Source organism: Pelophylax lessonae (genome assembly GCF_965119305.1).
Source record: "Pelophylax lessonae genome assembly, chromosome: 3".
In the NCBI taxonomy this organism is placed as follows: Eukaryota; Metazoa; Chordata; class Amphibia; order Anura; family Ranidae; genus Pelophylax; species Pelophylax lessonae.
The window spans coordinates 270,482,875-270,506,934 of NC_138770.1; the positions used below are offsets into that span (position 1 = coordinate 270,482,875).

The window sequence follows — 24,060 nt, forward strand, 5'->3', positions numbered from 1 at the left end:
GAATGCGCGGTTCCTTCTGCCCAGTCTATATCAGGATAATTAAAGTCCCCCATTATAATGACATTTCCCATCCTTGCTGCCAATCCTATCTGTAACATGAGGTCCACCTCACCCTCCTCCCTCTGGTTTGGGGGCCTATAACATACGCCCAATATTACCTTCCCCACCGTGCCTTTCCTTTGAAGCTCTACCCATAGGGATTCTGCCTCGTCCATAGCTCCATTATTAATATCATCCCTCATATTTACCTGCATACTGTTCTTAATATACAAACATACCCCTCCCCCTTTTTTACCCTCTCTATCTCTGCGATAAAGGGAATACCCCTGAATGGTCGCCATCCAGTCATGAGAGCTGTCAAACCAAGTCTCAGTTATCCCCACAAAATCTAAGTCCTCCTCAAACATCAGCAGCTCCAGCTCTCCCATCTTGTTGGCCAGGCTTCTGGCATTGGTATATAAGCCTCGTAATTTTGATGTTTTTAGGCTGCTCTCTTGATTTTTCCCCGTACCCACCCTGGGTATAGGAGCTCCGAACACCCTATCCCAATGTCAGCAGTGTTCCTCACTGATCACCATCTCCTAGAGTTCCCCAGATGTATACCCCACTGCCATACATCCCAATGTCAGCAGTGTTCCTCACTGATCACCATCTCCTAGAGTTCCCCAGATGTATACCCCACTGCCATACATCCCAATGTCAGCAGTGTTCCTCACTGATCACCATCTCCTAGAGTTCCCCAGATGTATACCCCACTGCCATACATCCTAATGTCAGCAGTGTTCCCCACTGATCACCATCTCCTAGAGTTCCCCAGATGTATACCCCACTGCCATATATCCCAATGTCAGCAGTGTTTCTCACTGATCACCATCTCCTAGAGTTCCCCAGATGTATACCCCACTGCCATACATCCCAATGTCAGCAGTGTTCCTCACTGATCACCATCTCCTAGAGTTCCCCAGATGTATACCCCACTGCCATATATCCCAATGTCAGCAGTGTTCCTCACTGATCACCATCTCCTAGAGTTCCCCAGATGTATACCCCACTGCCATACATCCTAATGTCAGCAGTGTTCCTAACTGATGACCATCTCCTAGAGTTCCCCAGATGTATACCCCACTGCCATACATCCTAATGTCAGCAGTGTTCCTCACTGATCACCATCTCCTAGAGTTCCCCAGATGTATACCCCACTGCCATACATCCCAATGTCAGCAGTGTTCCCCACTGATCACCATCTCCTAGAGTTCCCCAGATGTATACCCCACTGCCATACATCTTTATGTCAGCAGGGTTCCTCACTGATCACCATCTCCTAGAGTTCCCCAGATGTATACCCCACTGCCATATATCCCAATGTCAGCAGTGTTCCTCACTGATCACCATCTCCTAGAGTTCCCCAGATGTATACCCCACTGCCATACATCCCAATGTCAGCAGTGTTCCCCACTGATCACCATCTCCTAGAGTTCCCCAGATGTATACCCCACTGCCATACATCTTAATGTCAGCAGTGTTCCTCACTGATCACCATCTCCTAGAGTTCCCCAGATGTATACCCCACTGCCATATATCCCAATGTCAGCAGTGTTCCTCACTGATCACCATCTCCTAGAGTTCCCCAGATGCATACCCCACTGCCATACATCCCAATGTCAGCAGTGTTCCTCACTGATCACCATCTCCTAGAGTTCCCCAGATGTATACCCCACTGCCATACATGCCAATGTCAGCAGTGTTCCTCACTGATCACCATCTCCTAGAGTTCCCCAGATGTATACCCCACTGCCATACATGCCAATGTCAGCAGTGTTCCTCACTGATCACCATCTCCTAGAGTTCCCCAGATGTATACCCCACTGCCATACATCCCAATGTCAGCAGTGTTCCTCACTGATCACCATCTCCTAGAGTTCCCCAGATGTATACCCCACTGCCATACATCCCAATGTCAGCAGTGTTCCTCACTGATCACCATCTCCTAGAGTTCCCCAGATGTATACCCCACTGCCATATATCCCAATGACAGCAGTGTTCCTCACTGATCACCATCTCATAGAGTTCCCCAGATGTATACCCCACTGCCATATATCCCAATGTCAGCAGTGTTCCTCACTGATCACCATCTCCTAGAGTTCCCCAGATGTATACCCCACTGCCATACATCCTAATGTCAGCAGTGTTCCTCACTGATCACCATCTCCTAGAGTTCCCCAGATGTATACCCCACTGCCATACATCCCAATGTCAGCAGTGTTCCTCACTGATCACCATCTCCTAGAGTTCCCCAGATGTATACTCCACTGCCATACATCCCAATGTCAGCAGTGTTCCTCACTGATCACCATCTCCTAGAGTTCCCCAGATGTATACCCCACTGCCATACATGCCAATGTCAGCAGTGTTCCCCACTGATCACCATCTCCTAGAGTTCCCCAGATGTATACCCCAATACCCCACTGCCATACATCCCAATGTCAGCAGTGTTCCTCACTGATCACCATCTCCTAGAGTTCCCCAGATGTATACCCCACTGCCATACATCCCAATGTCAGCAGTGTTCCTCACTGATCACCATCTCCTAGAGTTCCCCAGATGTATACCCCACTGCCATACATCCCAATGTCAGCAGTGTTCCCCACTGATCACCATCTCCTAGAGTTCCCCAGATGTATACCCCACTGCCATACATCTTAATGTCAGCAGTGTTCCCCACTGATCACCATCTCCTAGAGTTCCCCAGATGTATACCCCACTGCCATACATCCCAATGTCAGCAGTGTTCCCCACTGATCACCATCTCCTAGAGTTCCCCAGATGTATACCCCACTGCCATATATCCCAATGTCAGCAGTGTTCCTCACTGATCACCATCTCCTAGAGTTCCCCAGATGTATACTCCACTGCCATACATGCCAATGTCAGCAGTGTTCCTCACTGATCACCATCTCCTAGAGTTCCCCAGATGTATACCCCACTGCCATACATCCCAATGTCAGCAGTGTTTCCCGCTGATCACCATCTCATAGAGTTCCCCAGATGTATACCCCACTGCCATATATCCTAATGTCAGCAGTGTTCCTCACTGATCACCATCTCCTAGAGTTCCCCAGATGTATACCCCACTGCCATATATCACAATGTCAGCAGTGTTCCTCACTGATCACCATCTCCTAGAGTTCCCCAGATGTATACCCCACTGCCATATATCCTAATGTCAGCAGTGTTCCTCACTGATCACCATCTCCTAGAGTTCCCCAGATGTATACCCCACTGCCATACATCCCAATGTCAGCAGTGTTCCCCACTGATCACCATCTCCTAGAGTTCCCCAGATGTATACCCCACTGCCATATATCCCAATGTCAGCAGTGTTCCCCACTGATCACCATCTCCTAGAGTTCCCCAGATGTATACCCCACTGCCATACATCCCAATGTCAGCAGTGTTTCCCGCTGATCACCATCTCCTAGAGTTCCCCAGATGTATACCCCACTGCCATATATCCCAATGTCAGCAGTGTTCCCCACTGATCACCATCTCCTAGAGTTCCCCAGATGTATACCCCACTGCCATATATCCCAATGTCAGCAGTGTTCCCCACTGATCACCATCTCCTAGAGTTCCCCAGATGTATACCCCACTGCCATACATCCCAATGTCAGCAGTGTTCCCCGCTGATCACCATCTCATAGAGTTCCCCAGATGTATATTGAAAAAAAAAAAAAAAAAAGAAAGAAATCAAACACTCCTCTGTCCATGTGTTGCTTAGTGCAGTGCTGCTGTACGGTCGGGTGCAGTTCCAGCAGCCGCCAGCGGGGGCGCCGGGTGCTCAGTTTTGGCGCAGGCAGCACATTAAAGTTCCAACCTGTGTACAGGAAAACGGGTCTCTCTCCTCTCCTCTCTTCTCTCTCCTCTCTCTCCTCTCCTCTCCTCTCCTCTCTTCTCTCTCCTCTCTCTCCTCTCTCTTCTCGCTCTCCTGGTCTCGGCGTGCTGGAAAGCGGACAGAACGGCATCCAAAAGAGGCAGAGAATCCCCGCCTGAGCGAGCTGTGCTGAGAAATCCCCGGAGCTGGGTGCCTAGCCCGGGTGACTATTCCGGATGGAGAGGATTATGGTAGCAGCGGCGAGGGCTCAGCCCTGATTTCCCATCCATGGATTGTACTATTGGAGGGGCAGTGTGTGGGATGATGCTGGAGACACTCACATTGCATGGATCAGCCGATGCTGCAAGAAGACCTGGTAATACTTCTCTGCTTCATACCATCTATCAGGGGCCAGGGGGGGCTCATCAACCCTTATTACAGGGGGGATGGGGGGGGGGGGGGGGCAATGCACCCCCCCTCCCCCCTACACACACCACCACCCTTAACTTTCAGGAGTCTTTTGGGGGGTATTGCTGCATGTCCTACAACTGATGCTGGAAGACATTTGTGTAGGGATCATGGATAGAGCATCATCTACTATGGAGTCAAGGGGCTGCCTTCTGTACCCACCTCTCTCTCTATATATATATGCTTATAGAAATCAGAGATGGCATAGCTTTCAATGACACATGTCCTTTGGACTGGCAGTGTGGGAGTTAAAGGCATGCAGTGTCTCTCAGTAATGGGAATCATGCAAAGAGCGCCATGTACTATGGAGCCAAGGGGCTTCTCCACTCTTCTCTCTATATGTATGCTTATAGAAATCATAGGTGGCATAGTTTTCAATGACTAATGGTCCTAGGACTGGCAGGGCAGGGGTTAAATGGCATGTGCATTAGGGATCATGCAACCAGTGATATCTACTACTCCGGTCAAGGGTCTTCTGTACCCACCTCTACATACTGTATAAATCATATGTGGCATAGCGATCAATGCATGTGGTTGTTAGGGCTGGCAGTGCAGGGGTTAAAGACAAGTAGCGTCTGTCTGTAATAGGGATCATGCAAAGAGCACCATGGACTATAGGTCTTTTGTACCCCCATCACCCCTCTCTCTCTCTCTCTCTCTCTCTCTCTCTCTCTCTCTCTCTCTCTCTCTCTATATATATATATATATATATATATATATATATATATATATATATATATATGGCATATCTTTTAATGAACAATGTTTGGAGGACTGGCAGTGTAAGGGTAAAAGGCAAGCAGCATCATTCATCATATGCTTGTCAGTAATGGGGTTCATGCCAAGAGCACCATGTTCTATAGAGTGAAGGGTCTTGTGTATCTCTAGGGATATTTGCATACAAAAGTCATATTTGTCACATCTTTTCAAAGCAACAAAATGGTCTTAGGATCGGCAGTGCAGGGGTTAAAGACCTGCAGTAAAGGGAATCATGCAAAAAGCATAATGTACTACAGAGTGAAGGGTCCCCTGCCCCCCCCCCCCAAACATCATCCCCCTCTGTCTAAATATATGCACGTATGTTACATGTAGCATGTCTGTAAATGCATAATGTTCTTAGGCCTGGCAGTGCAAGGGTTAAAGACATGCAGTGTCAGTCTTCATATACTTATCAGTAATAGGGATCATGCCAGGAGCACCATGTACTAAAGAGTGAAGGTACTTGTGTATGAATCTATGCATAGTGGCATATCTTTCAAGCCAATGTGTGCTTGGGGCTGGCAGTGGAGGAGTTAATTGACATTTGTCAGCATCTATCTCCATATTTTTGTGAGCAGTAGGGATCATGCAAAGAGCATAATGTAATGCAGGGTGAAGGTTTTTTGTGCATCCGTATAGATCTCCCCTATCTTGAAATGCCTTATGCTCCTGGGACTGGCAAGGGTTAATATCAGAGCTGGTATGAGCAGCTTTGTGTTTTATTTCAAACGTTATTATTTATTTATTTTTGTAACCTGATGACATGATTGCTATTTAGGATTTCCTTTAGCACACGCACATAGCTTAGATGGACCTGCTGGCCCAATTTTTTTTTTGGGCAGCAGAATGTTGCTTTTAGAATTTGCCTTTCCGGACGTTGGAGATTTGCTGATGTTACCCCCCCCCCCAAAAAAAAAAGAATAAAATGAGAAAACAGGGGCATGACTTCACCCCATCCAGTCCTTGCAAGCAGTTTGTTTCATTTTTGCATTGCTCCCTATTGCACTGCCGAGGCTTCTAGCTGCATGCAAACACTAGGCTTTTGGATAGAGGGAGGGTTAGGGAGGATTACTCAGACTTTTAAAAATACCTCCCCCTCCCCGAAAAAAAAAGAAAAAAGGTTAATCAGCGTCTTATTTTATAGAGAATTTAGGAATACACGTCTTTGCCTCCTGCCCCTGGATGGATGGATTTGGAAATAGTGTTTATTGCAGTGAATGGGTCCTATTTGAAAGGCATGTCAGAAATCAGGCACAGTGAAGGAGATGTGTTGATATCAAAACTAATTAGGAATCTCTTTTATTTTTTATTTTTTTTTTTGTTTTTGACTGATTTTTATGTTTCGTAAAAAATCAGTGCATGAAAAGCTATTTTTAGTGAAAATCCCCAGCCACAGATGTGTTTTTAGAAGCAGCACTGAGCTTTGTTCCAATGATATTTAGCTGTATGCATTCAAATCCTGACCGTAATGACCAGACTATCATTTCAATCAAATCTTCAGTGTCAATTAGATGCTTTCATAATCCTATAGATTCCATAATAAACAATAGAAAACCAGACATAAAAAAAAAATAAAATAAAAAAAAAAATAACAGAGGGATTGTGCAGATTTCTACATGTGATATGGCTGAATGTCATTTTCTGTGCGTTTGTGTCCTTAGAAATGCCTTGCTTATATATTATTCATTTTTAGACATCCAGCAACAGTTATCCTGACTGTTTAAAAAAATATGATTGCAGCGCGCTCATTATTTCTATGAGCTTGTATCTAAATCCATGCAGCCAGGCGTTTATTAAATACTTCATGCGCTCCTATGCTGAAACCCCATTGTTAAAGTCAAGACGTATAAATTAAACTGGGGCATCATGTCTGTGCTAGACTGTAAACAGTAAATAAAAATCGCTGGAAGATGTGTCCAAAGAGGTGAACTTTTCATTAATGTTTAAAAAGGTGGATGCTGCCCGTAATAGGTCCTTAAAATTCATTGGCATTATCTCTTCTTGTCTGCAGAGGATGACTTAAATCTAACATATTTCTTACAGCTGAACTCTAGCAACCTCCTGTCATCTAGATTACATTCTTAAGTTTCATTTTTAATGCCCTTTACATGCTCATTATTTGGATCCCTCTGAAGCTGTGTGTCTGCCTTGCTAAATGTTAGGATCAATAAACAATAAAAACTCAAAAAAAAAAAAAAAAAAAAGAGGATGGCAGATGCATGCTTTTATTCTCTTTATCTCCGTGTGCTTGGTGATGTCAGGCTCTCTGGTTTGTTAGCACGAGCTCACATGCAGCATCTTAGAGTGAGACTTCTAGGTGATTAGAGGTCCAGTGCTGGTAATTGCATTTTGAAGCACACATTGTACATGTGATGAAATAATAAAGGCCATCCATCAACTCTGCCAGGGTGCAGTGTCATGTCCATAAAACAACAGTGAGGCACCCTTTGAAGCAGTTTATTTGGCGGTTTATCTTTCATGGAGCAGTCCTGTATAGCTCCTCCGGTAATTCTAGTAAGTGGGATGCTGTATTTATGGAGCTGTGCAGTGGTATTTTATTGGTGGGCCCAGAGAAATATGAAGGTTGGATAGATGTCCTATTATACTTTTATTAGAGTTGACTGTGAGTTTCCACGTAAAGAGAAGCTCCAGTCTCCCCCCCAAAAAAATTAGAAGTCAGCAGCTAAAAATACTGTAGCTGTGGGCTTTTATTATTATTATTATTGTTATTATTATAATATAGGATTTATATAAAGCCGACAGTTTACGCAACGCTTTACAACTTGAGGGTAGACAGTACAAATACACTATAATACAGTAGGAATCAGCGGGCCCTGCTCGTTAGAGCTTACTATAAGGACACCTGTCCAGGGATCCAGCACTGTCCTCACCCGAACCCATTCTTCAATCAGCTTCAGGTCCAGGGCCCGTCATCTTAACCAAAGGAGCTTCACAGCCGATTTCCCACTGCACATGCAGAAGCCGCGCTGTGTTTTGTGAATTGTCCTGCAATCTTCTGGGACATGTGATGTGTCCCAGAAGGCTGTGGGGGAAGAAGGGGGGGGGGGTAAAACTTCCAACCGGAAGTTGGAGCGGGTACCTGTCAAAACCCCTACCCCTAAAAAATACTTTCATTAGAGTTGACTGTGAGTTTCCACGTAAAGAGAAGCTCCAGTCTCCCCCCAAAAAAATAATAGTCAGCAGCTAAAAATACTGTAGCTGTGGGCTTTTATTATTATTATTATTATTATTATTATTGTTATTATTATTATTATTATTATTATATAGGATTTATATAAAGCCAACAGTTTATGCAGCGCTTTACAACTTGAGGGTAGACACTACAAATGCAATACACTTTAATACAGTAGGAATCAGCGGGCCCTGCTTGTTAGAGCTTACTATAAGGACACCTGTCCAGGGATCCAGCACTGTCCTCACCCAAGCCCATTCTTCAATCAGCTTCAGGTCCAGGGCCCATCATCTTAACCAAAGGAGCTTCACACTTTATTTCCCACTGCACATGCAGAAGCCGAGCTGTGTTTTGTTAATTGTCCTGCAATCTTCCGGGACCTGTAATGTGTCCCAAAAGGCTGGGGGGGAAGAAGAGGGGGTCAAACTTCCAAACGGAAGTTGGAGCGGGTACCTGTCAAAACCCCTACCCCTAAAAAATACTTTCATTGGAGTTAACTGAGAGTTTCCACACACAGAGAAGCTCTAGTCCCCCCCCCCCCCCCCCAAAAAAAACATTTTTAGAAATCGGCAGCTAAAACTACTGTAGCTGTGGGCTTTTAATAATAATAATATTATTATTATTATTATTATTATTATTATTATAGTATAGGATTTATATAGAGCCGACAGTTTATGCAGCGCTTTACTTCTTGAAGGTATACAGTACAAATACAATACACTTTAATACAGTAGGAATCAGCAGGCCCTGCTCATTAGAGCTTACTATAAGGACACCTGTCCAGGGATCCAGCACTGTCCTCACCCGAACCCATTTTTCAATAGGCTTCAGGTCAAGGCCCCGTCATCTTAATTAAGGGAGCTTTACAGCCAATTTCCCACTGCACATGCAAGAGCCACGCTGTGTTTTGTGAATTGTTCTGCAATCTTCTGGGACCTAACATGTGTCGCAGAAGGCTGTGGGGGAAGGAGGTGGGGGTGAAACTTCCAACTGGAAGTTGGAGTGGGTACCTGTCAAAACTCCAAAACAATATATATATGAGTGGCTAAGCGCCGGTTCACATTGCAGCGACGCTACTTCGCACCGCGACCACGGAGCGGCCGCCACGGACTTCATAACATTGAAGTCTATGGCAGTCGCCTCCTGGTCGCCCCAAAGAAGCTCCGGACCCTTTTTCTAAGTCGGAGCGACTTGTGTCGCTCCTATTAGAACGGGTCCCCAGCTTCCCTATGGGAGGCGACCTGCGGCGACCTGTGAGGCGACCAGGTCGCCTCACAGGTCGCCTTAGTGTGAACCGGCACTTAGTGGTTAGCACTTTAAAATGGCAGCACTAGGGTTGTCAGTTCAAATCACAACCAGGGCACTACCTGCCTGGAGTTTGCAGGGTCTCCCTGTGTCGGCATGGGGGGCACTCCAGTTTCTTCCCACACTCCATAGACATGCTGGTAGGTTGATTGGCTCCTGACTAAACTGACCCTAGTATGTATGAATGGGAGTTAGGGACCTTAAATTGTAAGCTCCTTAAAGGAAGGGACTAATTTGAATGTACAATATACTGTATATATAAATTGACAGTCCTTTATAAGTAATTGAAATAAAAAAAAATGCAGTTTTTCAATATGGTGAATACCTAACAACACTCTTAATATTAAGTCCTAATACAATCCTTTAACAATTATATTCACCATGGAGCACAGTTTTCTATTGGACGCATGCATTCTTTATATTTTCAGTTATTTACTATGTTGGGGGTACCGTGATCATTAAATTACAGACACATACATCTGTTATCGTGAGATCAAAATCCATGCCTAGGCCTGCAGGCTAGTATAACACCTATGTGGCAGGGGAAATGGTCCAAAATATGCATTTCTGTCAGTCCAGTCCTTATTATGGTAGCTTTAAGGGCTTGTTCATACCAGGTGCACTTGGATCTTGCTAGGCTGTTTTTCCCAACATGGTCCGAGTGCAAGACGAGGCAAAAAAGCCTAATTTCCTATGGTGCCAGATCACTGTGTTGCAGTGCTGTACACTGGAAAATAGTACTGCATGTAGGTTTTTTTTTTTTGCAGAGCAGTGGCTTGAAATGCAAACTACTGTACCACAATGCCGCTGCTTAAATATAACTTTATTAAATGTCATTTGAATACAATTTGGCCAAAAAAACAGCATGGTGCACCAGGATTGGCGCATCTGTACTGTTCTTACGAGTGTACACCAGCCGATTTACGATAAACGTGCCTTTTTGGCGTGAACGCGTCATTCCCTTCAAATAGAAAACTCATCCGTTTTTTTGTATGTTGTGTTGGATAGCTCCCAATTAAAAACTATCTCCTGACCAATTGGTAGTCCTTTTTCCCTACCCTCCCTCCCCCAGACATTGATTCTTCTAGTCCCAGGCTTGCTCTGTAAAATGTCCTTGGTGAATACTGTGGCATAGTAGAGAATGAGGCCAGATTACATTAACTATGGATTATGAATCTCTGTGGCACTCCAGGCTACTTAGCTATCATAATAGATTGCTTAAGGCAAAAAAAAAAAAAAAAGTTCTATCATTTACCATCTTTAGGTACAGAAACGGGAACTCTGTATTCATTAGCAGATACTAGTAACCTGTATGCCTTTAGCTATTGATTATTTTGTGATGAAAAGCTCATCTGGAACGAGAAAATCAGTTCTAATTCATTTCTTATTAAATTCTAGCCAGATTTTGCATGCAGTAATGCCTGTTCTAGGTGGTAATAAGGCCTGTTCCTGATGGCAATAAGCATGAGTATTGAGTTGGAATTGTCATGCTGGAGACGGAACCGTGTCTCAGCTGTCAAGCTGTAGCTAGCATTAGTAAACATCCATCCTGTAGCACTATCACCGTGTTAGGCTTTTCCATATTCTTACCAGTCTTGCTAGCTCTTTATATATAGTGTCTTTTAACAATCCGCCATATTGTGTCAGCCTGTATTCTCATTATACCAATGTTTGCTGTCATCATTTCAGCCCACATTCTATTTTATTTCAAACTTTGTATGCAATCCATCCTCTGCCTCCCAGTTTCTTCTTCATATCCCATTGAATAAACCCATTAGGTCTGCCATTCAGACTACGAATGGAACTCTCTGCAGAAGCTGGCCAAGATCTATCCTTCAGTGATTACCCAACCCCCTCAACAACTCAGTTGGGATTATACAGAGTCCAGTTAGAATGTTTTATCATTTAGTGCAGTAACAGGTTTGTTGTTGTTATTTTAGCACTACAAGATATGACATTGTTGGTGTCAGTAATATCATTGCTGCAATGGAGACGCATAATGACTCAAGATAAAATGTCAGAACTTGAAGGCGCAATATGTATCTCCATTTAGAAGAAATTAACACTGAGCCGATACTATATTTTTTTTGTTTTTCCAAAAATACAGAGACCATTTGTGGCCTAATATGCTTATTAAACCAGTTCCAGACCGCCCATCGCAGTTTTACTGTGGCAGGATGACTCTCCTGCGCAAACCGACGTACCTCTAGGTCGGTCACGCGTGTGGTGCTTGGGGGCGAGCGGGGATGCTGATCGGCCACCCGCTGAGAGAGAAGGACGGTCAGCTGTTGTAAACACAGCTGACCATTCTTCCCTCTGAAATGATGACAGAGCACCTGTAATCCTTCTTTATAGGATCACAGGTCTCTATGATCATTTCACAAGCCCATCCCCCATACAGTTAGAATACACTCCCCTAGGCTCAAATTTAACCCTTTGATCACCCCTAGGTTAACCCCTTCCCTGCATATTTTTAGCACTGATTACTGTAGTAATGTCACTGGTCCCCCCAAAAGTGTCAACAATGTCAGTTAGGGGTCCGATTTGTCTGCCACAATGTCGCAGTCCTACTAAAAATCGCTGTTTGCCGCCATTACTAGTAAAAAATAAATAAATAAAAATGACATAAATCTTTCCCCTAGTTTTCAGACACGATAACTTTTGCGCAAACCACTTATTGCGATTTTTTTTTTTTTTTTTTACCAAAAATATGTAGCAGAATACAAATTGGCCTAAAAGGATGAAATTTTTTGATTTTTTTTTTTTTTTTGGGGGGGGGGGGGGGGCATGTTATATAGCAGAATGTGAAAAATATATATTTTTTCAGAATATATTTTTGTTTATAGCACAAAAAATAAAAATCGCAGAGGTAATCAAATACCACCAAAAGAAAGCTCTATTTGTGTAGAGAAAAAAGGACATCAATTTTTTTTTTCGGTACATCGTCCGAAAAAGGACGACAATTTTCTATTAAAGAATCGCAAAAAATGCCCTGGCCATTAAGGGGGCAAATCCTTCCGGTCCAGAACTGGTTAAGTAGGGTTGAGCAAGAACATTGTGTAAACCTCTATGTGTACCACTGGTTGGAAGATGCTTACAGTTACTAATGTATATGTTGCCAGTTACAGAAATACAGTATATGGTACCTCCTTTACATTCCAAAGATTTGAAAGAAAGTATGATTTGCTTTTCTAAATCAAAAGTACGGCCCATTTGTGTCCTGAATCAATCATAAATGCATTTTATTCAGTTGTACAACTTTCCTTTTGTTTAGGTTTTTATGTCCTCCATCCTTGTTGATTTGACAAACTTTTCTGTTGAAAGGTTTTGATGGGTTCCGGTGCAATCATTTTATTCACTTTTATTAAATATTTAAAAACAATATGACACACATATGTCCTTGCTTATTTCTATGGAAAAAAAAAAAAACAAACAAAACAAAAACAGGTTCAACATTTGGTTTGACCTCCTTTCAAAGAGCATTGTTTAATATAGCCTTTAAAAAGTAGCAAATAATAAGTGTAAGTCACAAATTTATAAATAACTATTGGCAAGGTTTGCTAGGAATGAAAATACTGGTTAAAGTGGCTGTAAACTGTTACATATGCCCAGTAATGTGACTATCTCAGGTAATACAGATATAAAACAAATCCTACATAGGTTGTACTTGTTTATCTGCAGTCATCTCTTCTCTACAGCTCTTCGAAGTGCAGAATATATACTGCTTGTCTGAGCTTTCATAAAGCAGGGGGTGGGGAGCTGAAGTTACACTCTGCAGAGCTCAGTGAGAACTAACTGGAGGATAGGCACACACCCCCTTTCACACAGCACACAGAAGCAGAGCTGAGGTTGTCAATCACAGGATGTGTGCTGGAGGTCCCTCCCCTGTCACCTTTTTTCTCTTTGTGTCAGAAAAACTTGTCTGAAGTGACTTATGCTGATAGCAGAGAGAAATCACGCACAAAGCTTTGGACAAGTACACAATATAGAAGGATGTTCTTTGTTTTTATGTCAGGGGTTTACAACCACTTTAAGCAAACTTTTCAGCTGGCAATTTGCTGGATTCATTTAACTACTTTACCTCCTGGAAGATTTAACCCCCTGATAAAACATTATTTTTTACTTTCTGCTGTAAAACATATCCAATAAAAAAAAAAATTAAAATTTTTCTGCTATTTTTGGTAAAAAAAAATCCCAATAAGTGTATATTGGTTTGTTTGTGCAAGTTATAGCGTCTACAAACTATGGTATATATACTGGAATTTTTTTAAAAAAAATTTTATACTAGAAATGGCAGTGATTAGCGCCTTTTAGCTGTACTGTGATATTGCGGCACACAGTCAGACACTGACACTTTTGACACTTTGTGGGAATCGGTGACACTAATACAGTGATCAGTGCTATATGCACTGTAAATGTACTAATGACACTGGCTAGGAAGGGGTTAAACATCTAGGGTGATCAAAAGGTTAACTGTGTGCCTAGCCAGTGTTTTACTGTACTGTGTGTACTGCTTTAAATCAGGGAAGTGATTGATTTTATTCCCTGTTTTGCAGGGACACAAAATCCATCCCTTCCCCGCTGTCAGAACAGAGAATTGTCTTGTTTACAGATCACCGTTCTGTGTCTGTACCTGACGATCGGCAGGTGCTGGTGGACATAAAGTGTCCGCACCCGCAGATTGGCTTCTGCTGTGAGTAATCTTAACAGAAGTGAGCCACCGGCACATGCATGAGCCCCTAGGTGGAAGGGCAGAATCATGTATATATACGTTTGTATATGTATATATACATTTTCTATGGGACGATCCTTAAACGGTTAAAAAAATGTTTTGTATTAACTATGTATAATCAGCCCAACGCTTGTTTTACCAGTAAATATTTGGTAAAGGATTCTGAGAGCACTCTATGTTAGTCATAGAAAGCAAGGCCGTACCTGCTTTGAGGCTGTGGTTTAAGTGGGCCGTCTGATAAAGAGTAGGTCACTGCAATGATTTATTATCTTTATGTGTATCATTTCAACTTACACTAGTGGGGCTCATTTATCAATTATACCCGACTACATACAAGATTAATAAAACAGGATTTTCTGGTACATGACTGAGTTTCATTTTATTTACTAGGACTTGAAATGTTCTTTATTTAGTCCTGACGTCAAACATTCCCTTGGGTAGTGTCCATAGTAAATTGCTTTGGATGGCCATCATTCTAGGGGTTTGACAGATGTTTTTTTTTTTCCCATCACATGAGGGGTTAGACCAACTCCATTGTTCTTTTCATTTGTTTGCTTACGTCACCATATGCTGATAACATGATTTTATTTGTAACCGGCTGGTTCTTGCTGTGTTAATCTCACTTCTTACTGGATAAGAGGATTAGCTCCCCATTGACTCTGCCCTGTACATTGCCTAATGATTGGTCTGTTTTCACACTTCTGAGTTTGTAATTGGATAACTACTTAGAGATACGGGAATTTATATGTGAAAGTCTGTGAGATAAGTTAACATATCTCTGGTTTGAGAAAGGGTCATGCTGGACCCCAAACAACAGTTCATGATTAGATATTAATAGCACATTGATTTTTGGTCATTTGAGTCTGACACAGTAAAAAATGCTCTTGCATTGGCAGAGGGGCTGGATCTGAGCATGAGGCATGTGAATTTGCAAAGGTGTGTTGTCCCATGGGCTTCATTGGGTTGTTTGCTAAACTTAGTGGATAGTTTCTATTCCATTAGTAACTCATCCCCATTCAATTCTGTAAACCACATGTTTTATACCAAAAAGCAAACCAAGTCTTGAAAATGTGAAAACGTGCTCAAAGTTCTAGCTTTTTTTTTTATATTTACATTTACCTGAGTGAAAAAAATATATATATATATATAGCAGGGCCGGCCCGACTATTGGTCCCACTGGGTCCATTGGACCCAGGCAGCACTTAAGGAGGGGCAGCAAATTGATGCCCCAGATTAGTTTTTTCCAGCACTTTTGTGTGTCATCAGTTTGCGGTGGCATTTCCCCAACTCATACTGCGGCTCATAGTGCAAACTGATGAGTATGAGGAGGCGGAGCATCTCCCCCGAGAACGTCCCTTGCATGATTGTGGTGTGCGCAATGATGTCAGACATTAGTGCACTCCATCTCACCCAGGGCAGGCTGGATCTTCTGGGTCGGTGGCCCCGGTGGACACAGGAATGACAGGAAAATAGACAGTGGGTGTTTGGTGGACTGGTCTGGCGGTGAGGTATGGAAGAAGATAACAGTAAATATAATATTTTCTACATTTTATATTTAATACATTTATTACTTTTTTTGTTTGTTTTTTGTCCCTATACCTCACAAAAGAGCCCCTTACCCCCCCCACAAAGAAGCCCCTTAATCCCCCCCAACAATGATGCCCCTTAACCCCCCCCCCCACACACACACACACACACACACACACAATGAAACCCCTAAAACATTCTGCATATAGACAAGGTGCTGTTGCATGTAAATCTGACTTCCTGATAAATTTAACTTTAGTTTAATTATCATGATATAAAATAATGGATGTGGGGGCTTTTGGTGGGTGTGATTTTTTTCTTGGGGGGTGGGAGGTGGGGCAGCATTTCATTCTTGGACCCAGGCAGCACAATGTCTTGGACCAGCCCTGATATATATTCTTGCTCTGACTATAATAAACATACATAGTATGCAGAAAACCATTTTTACAAGGGGAGAAACTGGCGATCTGTTTGCGCCATTATCCCCCATTTGCATTTGCCTACAGAAAACCATTTTACCATGCGTTCAGAACTATTTTTAATGGATATGGTAATCTTGTAGTGATTGTCTTCTTTCTTCAATTAGACAATAGTGACGCTATATTATTTTAATGCCCTTACTGACTATATTTTTGACAAAATATAAAGTGGCTGATAGGATCGCTTGAAGCTAGGTTGATGCTAATTTCTGGGTATTGGGAAAATACTTTTGGACAAGAAAGCAGCTGTGGTCGATGAACTTGAACCTACATGCTGCCAAGGAGAGTTTTTAACAGGCTTTTGAAAGAGATTAGCAGCAAACTGCCTATGGAATTTTCATAGCAAGAACCTATTGGTGCCTTCACATAACCTTTTTGATTTATAGAGCATCCTGGGAACTCTACAGCCTATAACATTCTAATTACAAATACTGACTTCAACTTGGAAGTCATCTCCTTAATCTAACTATCCCACCACTCATGCCATACCACTACCAGGCATGAGAAGAGAATGGGGAAGATGCCATCTTCTTAAAGTTGACATTTGCATATTAGATTACTTCAGGTTTTAGTGCTTCTAGGACTGTCTGGAAGTTGGTGGTTATTTGAAGCGGCTTGACATGTCTTCTATATAATTAAATGTTCAGGTATTCTACCTTGGCAATGACTACAAGTACATTTTAAGCTTGCTAAAACATACTTGCCCTTGTCTGGAATCATTGTTGTCTAATTCTAGCCTTGATCTAGACAGCATTATGCTTTTTATGCCTATTTTTTATTTTTTAGAAAGTCTCTAGTCATGATTGCAGTACGGTTTTCACATTGCTGGAAATTGTCTTTAATTTAAATATATTATATTTTTTTGGCAAAATAGCATTCAAGTCAAGTTGGTAGAAAGAGGTGGTGAAGGTGCTGTGTGCTTGGTGCTTTTTGGAGAACCAGCAAACCATATCAGATATCACCCTGCGTAATTCCAGAATTAGAGGTCAGTTTAGAGAGAATGTCAGCAATGTTTTACTTTTGTGCTCATAAAATGTAGCATTAGCAGGAATGTATTACTATGGCATTGCTGCTTTGTATCAATTGTTGGCCTTTGAAAATGATACCCAGACACATTGTTAGCTAAACCTGAGTGAGCAAATAAACAAAGAACAGCAAAAAGTGGATGACATCAAGTGGAATTTATGATACATATGAGATATCATTTGTAAATATAAATAATGCATTGTAGAACAAGTCTAGACAACTATCAATTAGTGAACTGCTATCCAAAAACATTGCAACTCTTCTAAACTGAGTATGTCAATGCAATTCATGTTAGCAGTACAACCAGAGCTTATCAGTTGTTTCTGGCATCATCAAGTCAACACTGAGATTCCAGAGTTGGTGGGGTATCCTTTGGCCCTGATGGCTCCAGTACCTCGTGAAGTAAATTCATTAAAGTTAATCAAAGGCAATTTTTTTTTTTGTTATAGAGAAAGGAAGGGTTATAACTAGGGCTGCAGCTAGAAAATCTTTTCATAATCAATTAGTTGGCTGATTATTGTTTAGACGAATTAATTAAATGGATAAACACCTGAAAAAGTGCAATATATAATTTAGTTAAAATGTAAAGTTTAAAAAAAAAAAAAGACAATTTATTCTTGAATCTCTCTATGCAGTGGTAAATATAAATAACTCGTTATGTGGTTAGGATCAAAATATCTAATCCACTCTTAGAATAACAGAAGATATATATTATATTAGAAATTGAATCTGGTACATCAGACGCGGAGATCAATATTTTACATCCAATAATTTTTTTCTTTTTTTAAAAAAAAAAGCCCTAAAACACTGTTTTGCAGATTTCCAGGCACGTCAATATAATATTATGCAAGGCAGACTCCCTTGTCATAGGCAGGTAGCTACCTGTGCCTGCTGTTACTAAGACATTTATTAGCAGCAGCACATTTTTTGTATTACCTGTCATGATGGGATTAAAAAACAAAAAATAGCCCTTTATAGTGCTAAAACAGCAGATAATGACTGCTATTAATTTGTACTGTTAAACAGTGAATGCAATTTATATATAGCTTATTTATATATATATATATATATATATATATATATATATATATATATATATATATATATATATATAATATATCCAGAAGTAGGGTATTGTAACTGGGAGTCAGACATGAAGCTTCATGAAGGGTGGAGGGAGGAATATAAATCTTTTAAATTAAAGTAGTGCTAAAGGCTGAGACTTTTTTTGCATTGATATATTCTTTCTTAATATAACACCCAATACTGGTAAATGCTTACGTTAAATGTTAAATTGTAATGCTTTCTATTACCTCCAGTCTGTCAGCCTTCAGCTTCTCTGGGTTCAGATTCTGATCTTCCCTGCACAGAGCCCTTAAAGTGCTTGTAAACAATGGATTTTTATTTTTTTTTAAATATAACAAACATGGTAAACTCACCTGCTCTGTGCAGTGCTTTTGCACAGAGCAGCCCTGATACTCCTCTTCTGTGGTCCCCTGTCAGCCCTTCTCTCTCGTCCTGCCTTTAGAGTGGCCCCATAGCAAAACGCTTGCTTTGGGGGTACTCGTGTGGGCTTGATTCCTAGCCACACTGTGTGCTTCTGTTGACACACACAGTGTGGCTTGACCTCACCTCCTGATCCCTCCTCACAGGCTGTGATTGACAGCAGCAGGAGCCAATGTGAAGAGGAAGAGATAAAGCAGTGCTGCTGCTCTCAGGCACAATGCTGGATTGATATCAGGGCCAGGTAACTATTCAGGGGGGATGGGGGAAGAGTAATGCCCCGTACACACGTGCAGATTATCTGAAGACTTTTGTCTTCAGATTTACCTTTTCTATGTAGTGCAAGGGCCTGCCGGATTGCATACAAATTTATAGTGTTTAGGTTTGACCTCATATTATATGGTTTTGGTAAGTCTGCAGACAAAAGTCTTCAGATAATCTGCACATGTGTACGGGGCATAAGTCACAGAAGATTTTTTACCCTAATGCATAGAGTGCATTAAGATAAAAACCTTCTGCCTTTAGAATCACCTTAAATCACATTCACACATTCACATTCACAAGTTCTCAGGCACTTACTGACATGTATGAACAGGAACAGTAGGGATATATCGGCCGCTGAAAATTATTGGCTGAAAATAGGGTTATCAGTGTTTTGCAATAGTTTGTGGTAAATTGGCGCAAGTGGAAGTCTCAGTGTGGGCTGGTCCTGGGGACCATGAGGGGGGAGTTAGGGGAGGAGAAAAAAGCCAAGGGGGTCAGGGGATAGCTGTCCACTATAGCGGCTACTGGCGGGAAAGACAGAAGTGATCTCTGGGGGGAGACAAGAGGGAAAAAGCGCAGCACCTTCTAAGTGCAGCAACACATTTTAATATAGTGTAAAGAAGTAATACACTCACATAAACAGGTGGATTAAAGGCACATTGTGAAGAAATAGAAATTTCTCATCTGGGGCATCTCTGGAGCAGGGAGTCCTGGTAGTGGAGGCAGGGGGTCCCGGTAATAGAGGCAGGGGTGTTCCTCCATGTGCGGTGGGGTGGACTCGGTGGTGCCCGTGGGCTCCACGTCTGCTGGTGGGGCATCACTGGAGCAGGGAGTCCTGGAAGTGGAGGCAGGGGGTCCCGGGAATAGAGGCAGGGGTGTTCCTCTGTGTGCGGTGGGGCAGCCTCGGTGGTGCCCGTGGGCTCCCCATCCCCAGATGAGAAATTTCTATTCCTTCACGATGTGCCTTTAATCCACCTGTTTATGGTTGTATTACTTATTTACACCATATTAAAATGTGTTGCTGCACTTAGAAGGCGCTGCGCTTTTTTTCCTCTTATCTGTGTTTTGCCAATATATAAAAAAGGTGGCAATAATGGCCACCGAAAAATGGTGTGATATTGCTGTGATTTTGGAGAGATTTTACCATGATTTTGCTGCGTCATGTGACTCAAAAACCGCATCAAAAACACAACACAAGTGCGTTTTTGATGTGTTTTTGCAAAATTTTCAATGCATTTCAATGGGGAGGTGCGTCACACCACAACAAAACTGCGACACACCAGTGTAAAGACTTAAAGGGATGCATTTTTTATGAGCTTTTATTGTGCTTTTTTTTAATGCAAAGCACTTCAAAAATTTTATAAAAAAAAATTTGAATGTAATACAATTATATATAAAAATATATATTTTTTTAAAAACTGTCCATTTTGGTTTTCGGCCAAGTACATTCTGAATTTTTGGTTTCAGTTTCGGTTGGAATTTTCATTTATGTGCACCACTAATGAACAGAGCTGTATGTGTGCTGAACTGTGTTTCGTGATATGTAAACAAATAATCCATTCAGTATGGAGCTAGTCATCTGGTCAACTAATCATCTTGCCAACTGATCGATAATGAAAATAGTTGACAAGTATTTTATTTGATTATAATTAATTATGTTGATTAGTTGTTTCAGCCCTTGTTATAAACTCTGTCAGACTTTTCTTTGCCATCTGTGTCCCATAGGGGAGATTTCCCTTTTGTTCCTGTTGCATGGCCAAAACAGGAAGCAAGAGAAAGTCGTCCAAAATTAGGGAATTCTGGACCAGAACTAGTGTCCCCATTGGAAGATTTCCCCTCTATTGCTGTTCTGGAGACAACCCACAATGTGGGATTTTCTTTTACTTTCACATGTGATGATAATAGTAAACAGCACAAATAGGGAGTGTGAATCTCCCTAACAGGCAGCAGCGGGATTCCTTTACTTTTGAGGGATTTCCTCTTGCTTCCTATTTTGGCTATAGGAGGGGAAGTGAAGAGAAATGTCCTCAATGGGACACATATGGCAAAAAGCTGACAGGGGTTATAAGTAACCATGCCCAAGTCTATCCAAAATGAAAAAAAAAAATAATCTTTCCATGCATTATATCAGAGACAATTTTTATATACAGTATAGAAGAAGAAAATGTTTCACATGTACTAATATTAAATATTTTTTCATTATGCAAACCATTATCATTAATTTCCAGTCATTTTTTTGTAAAGCATGGAAGTTTGCTAAATCTGTTAAATCCTTTGTAATTCTGTTGAAGTATTTTAAGGCTGCTTATGGTCTTGGCAGTTAAATGGTCCACAGTACATCTGGATGTAGATGTCTGGATTTAGTGTAGCAAATTGCTGTAAGAAAATATAGGATTTATATAAAGGGAAAGTGGCTGTGTTGTCCATTCCAACCAATTCTATTATTCTTTTCCTTTTCTAATCTGCACTGGAAAAATGAGAGTTTGTCTGTTTGCTGTTGGCGACTGCTATGTTCATTTTGCATCCACTCTATATACAGTATGTAGTCTACACGTAAAAACTACCTGTAGTGATTCATAAGCCTTATTTTCCCAATGGATAACACTGTATGTATTATTATATATTATGTATTATTAATTGTTAACAGCATTTATTCATTTCAGTGTTATGTCTGTACTGCATTAACAGGGGTTCTTTCAAGTCCTCATTTTGGACCCTAGTTTGTAAAAATATAAGGCTTGCCCATTTCTCATTTACCAGGCCATTCATTTTTTTTTTACCACCAGAAAAAGAAAAATGTTTTTCTGTTTCTGAATTAAAAGTGCATCTTTTGAAAAAACATACTGTATCTTGGTTTTGGAGAGTGGTGAGGGGTCAGAACTGCATCAGGCTGCGTGGTTTGGTGGAGACATGTAGGCTGACTGTTTGAGAGTAGTGGTGATCCTTTCCTCTTTCACACGGGCTTTTCCCGTGTTAGTACAGCGACCTCCCCTGCTGTTCTATTATGTTCTGATGCGGGCGGCCCCCCCACCAGGACATTCCGGTCAGCGCTCTGTCATTGGCTGAGAGCACTGATTGGGAGCCAGTCGGCAGACCTTTTTCAGTTATGAGCCTTCGATAGAAGCTGGCCGAATAGCAGGATTCTATCAGACCACCTGCCAAACACACAGGCCGGTTTCTATTGAACCTGCCGATGCCGGCCAATATTTGGCCCATGTGTACTAGGCTTAAGCCTGACCCCATGCTCTGGGGCACAATGATGTGCTTTCAACTCTTCTTTGAGCGGGGCCACAAGCAATATAACATGTTCAAATGGTTTTTGGTATGTTTTTTTTCCCAGTAATGGCTTTCTTCATATTAATAGTGCTCAAACCCCCAGCTATGTGCCTTGATTAGCATTGTGTCATGGATAGTTTTTCCAATTTCATCGACAGAGTTGCTGTTGGACTCTTGATTGCTTTTATGACTTCTGAACCTGATTACTCTATTTTGTTTGTTGGCCTTCTCTATGCAGTCTCGGTTGTGTCATATTCTTTCCCTTTTTATCATAAGGAATTTTATAGTGTCTGGAAATAGTTTGAGATTTATTTACCCCAGCCCTAATGATTGCTTCTTCCAAACATGTTTTATTAGCTTCTTGGTCTTTTTGATGCTGTTTGTTTAAGTATGTTATCTAGCAAATTCTGTGGAATTTCAGAAACAGCTGTCTTAATCGTGAGATTTTGGGACACTCTAATTTTACACTGGCAAACTAAGAGCTGGTTCACATTAGCGCGATACGACTCCTTACTACTTCGGGGGCGACTTGTGCATTACATTGCACCACGACTTCAGAGCAACTTGCAGGGACTTCACATAATGGAAGTGGCTCCGAGGTCGCCCCGAAAGAGTACAGGACCCTTTTTCTAAGTCGGAGCGACTTGTGTCGCTCCTATTAGAATGGGTCCTGTAGCGGTCGAGGGAGCGCGACTTGTCAGGCTGACAAGTCGCCTGACAAGTCGCGCTGATGCGAACCGGCTCTAAATGTACCAGTTATATAACTTTTGGAGGTGAGTTAAGGTTTTTTTTTTTTGTTTGTTTTTTTCAGCAAATGTGGTATTTAGACATTTTTTTTGTAAATAATTATAAATTTTTACAAATTTTGTAAAGACCAGTGACCTAAACTTCTAATTGAATCCATGTTTGTGAAACACATGCATAGTACCATATAAAGCCTATGTACAAATACAAGTGCTAGCATACATTCTGTGTGTTTAACTGTTGCATGCCTTATGGCCTGTACACACCATCAGAAAATCGTACTAAAAATACCATTTTCGAAGCGATTGTACAATAATTATGTGGTTAGCATACAACTTTCAGGAGCCGATCTTGACAGTTCATCCGATATTATACGATGGGACAAGCACAAAAATGTTTCTTGTACGATACCAGATTGTACAATTTTCGTTTAATCAGTATAGTTGTAGTTCAAAAATACAATACAAATACACCTCAACACATTACATCACTTCCGAATTTGTATTCTGTCATACGAGTATTTTCATCACTTTGTTAAACTCTTAATTTTCGATATGAGACTAGCATGCAAAAAATAAATAATAAATGGACGATCACTTGTCCGATAATCTAATAGTGTGTACCAGGCATTAGGACAGCCATAGATGGTTTGAATCTCAACCAGTTCAGCAGGAACCAGCCGAGATTCGAACAGTGTGCGGGCAAGCTGAATTTACAGAGTTGATTGATCGATCAACTCGGGTATGACCAGCCTGCTGGATTCACTCGCGATTATCACTAGTGGCTGCTATAGGCGCTAGCAATAATCAGTGTTTTCTCCCGGTGGACTGGAGACAGCTTTCCCCCGCTTGCCCGCGCTGGGAGCAGAAAATCGCTCGGCAGGAGGGATTCCCCTGTCAGCACTGTCTGTTTT

The 24,060-nt window shown here is 41.7% G+C and overlaps 1 protein-coding gene across 5 annotated transcripts in view; it reads left to right on the top strand.

The window, feature by feature from the left end:
• Window positions 1-24,060, top strand: part of NLGN1 (neuroligin 1) — a 1,016,073-nt gene that overhangs the window by 300,318 nt on the left and 691,695 nt on the right. For 4 of the 5 annotated variants that reach the window (XM_082252249.1, XM_082252252.1, XM_082252251.1 and 1 more), the window contains exon 1: window positions 3,982-4,247. The exons of the other annotated variant lie outside the window; for it this stretch is intronic. The gene's annotated coding sequence lies outside the window, so the exon portion shown is untranslated. Of the gene's footprint in view, window positions 1-3,981; window positions 4,248-24,060 lie in introns of those variants that run through there. 5 annotated transcript variants of the gene reach the window in all.